We start from the raw sequence: 4,343 nt of genomic DNA on the forward strand, positions 1-4,343 counted from the left end.
CCCGCGCTGCCGGCACGGACGGAGCGCGGCTGCCGGCAGGACAGCGGCTCCTCCGGCGCGCAGGGGCGGCGCCGCCCCGGAGCCCCCCGCCCGCTCCCCCGGCCCGGCGGGGCCGGCACCGGGCCCAGGGGGCCCCGGCGGCGCCCGAGCCCCGCGCCCGGAGCGGGCAGAGCGGCCGGCACCGGCCGGGCCAGCGCAGGGCCCGGGCCGCCTCTCCCGCCCGCCGGCCCGGCACACCCCCGCTCGGCTCCGGCACGGCTCGCACCGGCGCTGCCGCGGCAGCCCCGCCGCGCCAAATTCCCCGTCCGCCTCAGCGAGCGCCCGGGCGGTGCCGGGAGGGCTCCCGAGCGGGAACGTTCGGGGCCGGGCCACGGGCAGAAGAAGCGCCCTCGAACGCTGCGGCGCGGCCCGATCGCAAGCCTGCGAACGCTGCGAGAGCTGGAGGTGCCCGCAATTGTACCCCGAAACTGACGCCGCGGGCGGGGCTCACCTCGCTTCAACAAGGGCGAATAAACGTGTGTTCTCCCCTTCAGTTTCATCCCCTGTCATAACAGAAAATAAGGGGTTCTCCTCAAATGAAAGCCTTCAACTGATGGCAAAGAGGGATTTGGACCCCAATTCGAACCCTCGAGAAGGAGGGACAACAGGGCTGCCCTCTCAATTTAAACCTTAGGATGATGAAAATGGGGTGGCTGCCTTCAAATCAAACTCACAATACGACCACGATATTTTTCCGATTCCCCTTAAAACAGAACGCAGGGATTCCCTGTCGCCCCTGTGATACCCCTAACAGCCTGGAAAAGGCAGGTTTTCCTTCAATCAACACCCTTAAAACCGCAAGTGAAGGGGGATCCCCCCCCCCGGTTCAAACACAGACAATAATAGAAGAGTAGCTGCTTCCCTCTCCTTAATTTCTTTTGTCCTCATAAGCACCATTTTTGTTCCTGGGGAACCGGGGTGGGACTGGCAAGATGAAATTGAGAAGGGAAAGGACAAAAGTCCCCGCTCCGAGTCCACACGGGCTCACCTGTTCGGCTGCCGCTTCCCGGCACAAAGCTCTGTCTCTCGGCACCTCCTTTAAGCAACGCTCCGCGTATCCAAGCGCGCATCCTGGTGTTCCCCCAGAGCCCGTGACAAGCTCTCACCGTCCTTCCACGAGACAGCCCCGGGAACCCCGCTACTCAGCAGCAGCACCATGCAAAAGGGAGCTGAGGCAAACCCTCCCCCTAAAACAGACCCCGGCAGGAGCCGGCCCCTCCTCATCGTCACACTCACACCTGGGGCTGCTCCGAGCCCTCAATCATCGTCACACTCACACCTGGCGCTGGTGCCACTCTCCAACAGCGCCTCTCGGTGACCAGCGCAGAGCCCGCTTCTCACAGACCCAGAGCAAACAGAAATCTGCTACGGGTGTTGGCTTTTCTCATTCCGTCTGGTTCCACAACTAAAGCGCGTTCGTGCGCTGATGGCATTGAGAGAAAGCTTTCCAGGGGAGAGAACTGTCATTCAGGTAGCACGCTTTGATACACCTTCAGAAAAAGCAGAATCAGCGCCAACTCCTAAGACCCCCGCTGAGGAACCCAGCCCTCCTTGGGACACCCAATGCACCTCGAAAAAGGAGGGGAGAAGTTCTCGTGCTGAACTCGGCACGGTTCGTCTAAACTCGGTCCTATTCGGTTCTTCGGCTCCACTCGGCTATTTTCGTCCACACTCGGCTATTTTCGGTTCTTCGGCTCCACTCGGCTATTTTCGTCCACCCTCGGCTATTTTCGGTTCTTCGGCTCCACTCGGCTATTTCCGTCCACACTCGGCTATTTTCGGTTCTTCGGCTCCACTCGGCTATTTTCGGTTCTTCGGCTCCACTCGGCTATTTTCGGTTCTTCGGCTCCACTCGGCTATTGTCGGCTAACCTCGGGGGGCTGCAGTACCGCGCTCTGCCCACCAGGCGGCTAAAAAGCAAAAAAAAGTCAACAAAGAACAACCCAAGCCTTTCTTTTAAACAATATTTAAATATATTTTATTTTCAAATTTTTCATGTTTATACCCAAATTTCGATTTAGAATGTATATTGATGCCTAATGTTGATTTCTATATTTATAATTTTCTATTGATATATACATTTATAGTCTATATTTAATCGATTCCTATTACTTAGATTTATTAATATATTTTACATATTGATTATATATTTCTGGTTAAGATTTTATAATTCTGTAACAATCATATGATTTCAAATAAAACCCCTGCCTCTACCCAAATAAAAGCCGAAAAGAACCCCTTTCTTTTAAACTTTATTTAATTTTTTTTTAAATTACATTTTTCATATTTATACTCCCATTTACAGTTTAAATGTATATTCATGTATAGTGTCATTTGTGCTCTATATTACATCTCTTCCTATTATATTTATTTCTATTTTATATTTCTCTATCTATATATTTATATCCTGATTATATATTTCTATATTTAGAAATAGACAAAAATAATATCTATATTCATATTATTTAAAACAAAACCCCTGCCTCTAACCCAATAAAAACGAAAAAAAAAAAAAAACAAACCACCAACCCTTTGTTGTAAAAAATATTTGAATTTTTTTTTTTAGATTTATATTCCTTTCTTATTAAAATGTATATTGATGTACAACGTTTATTTGTACATTTATGTTTATCGTTTTCTATCGGTATATAAATTTATATTCTATATTACATACATTCCTATTATTTATATTTATTTATATATTTTTATACATATGTTTTTATATTGATTATATATGTCTGGTTAAGTTTTTTACTTCGGTAACACTTCTATTATTTAAAAAAATAAACCTGCCTCTAACCAAAAAAAAGCCGAGAAGAACCACTTTTTTTAAACTGTATTTAATTTTTTTTTTACTTATGGTTTTTATATTTAGACTCACATTTACATTTCAAATGTATATTAATGTATATATTAAATATTTGTGCTCTCTATTACTTCTCTTCCTATTATTTCTATTGATTTATACTTTATATCTACATTTATATCCTGATTATATAGTTCTATATTTAGAAATATAAAACAATAATATCTATATTCATATTATTTAAAATAAAAGCCCTGCCTCTAACCAAATAAAAACGAAAAGAACCCTTTCTTTTAACCTATATTTACATATCTTTATATTTACAATTTTCATATTTATATACACATTCATACGAATTAATTATTTCGCCGCCTAATATTATTTATATTCTAAATGACGCCTCTTCATATTACTTACATATATTCATATTTAAATTTAAATTTATCGTTTAGTTATAGGTGTATATCTTTATACATTTATTTTATATTTCTCTATTTAGATATAGAAAATATTTCTAAAATATTTACATTATTTAAAATAAAACCCTTGCCTCTAACCAAATGAAAACCAGAAACACCCCTTTATTTACAACCTATTTAAAGATTTAAAAATAATTTTGTTCTGCATAATTATATTTACATGTCCATTTATAATTTTTATTCGTTATATTTATAGATGTGATATATAGTCTAGAGAAAACCTTTTAATCTATCAGATATAGTATTTTTATAATAGGTATTTCTATAAGTTTAATTTATTTACATTAGATATTTACAGGTATCGGTATAGATAGTATATATTTGTATAGTCGGATTTATAGTTTTATATTATTTATATTTATATTATTTTTCAAAAACTCCAGCCTATAACCTAATAAAAACCAAAAAAGCCCCAATTTTTTTTAAACGACATTTAAATATTTTTCTGTTTACGATCCCTATTTCTATCTCTTTGTACAGATCTCTATCCCTCTAGCGCCCTTTTTGCGGTCGCTTCCAACGCCTGGGGATGGGCAGGGCGCTGGCTCGGGGGGACTGCAGTACCGCTCTCTGTCCACAAGGCGGCAGACTTACCGGGAGGGGCGCGCTTCGATTTTCCCGCCCTTTATGCCGCCACCTTGAGAAGGTCAAGCGAGTCCGCGACATCCGCGACACTCCACTCCCAACATGGCGGCCAAACGAGGACCCCCCCCTCCCCCACCGTGAGGCGTTTACGCAGATGCCTGTCAGAAACACGCCAAATTACAACCGTCCGCGACTCACCTGAGCTCACAGCCCGCGTCCGAGGCACTTGATACGCCACAAAAAATCCCGCCGTGGCCGCGCAGGCGTCAGGGTGCTGTGCAGGCAGTCCGGTTAGACCGACCGCGGGGCCTTCTTTTTCACCGCCATCTTGAGAAGGTCAGAGAAAGTCCGCGACATTCGCGACACGCCACTCTCAACATGGCGGCCGCGAGAAGACCCCCCCCCCCCCGCAGCAGAGAGAGGCGTTTACGCAG

Source organism: Haemorhous mexicanus, chromosome 5, assembly GCF_027477595.1.
Source record: "Haemorhous mexicanus isolate bHaeMex1 chromosome 5, bHaeMex1.pri, whole genome shotgun sequence".
Classification (NCBI taxonomy): Eukaryota; Metazoa; Chordata; class Aves; order Passeriformes; family Fringillidae; genus Haemorhous; species Haemorhous mexicanus.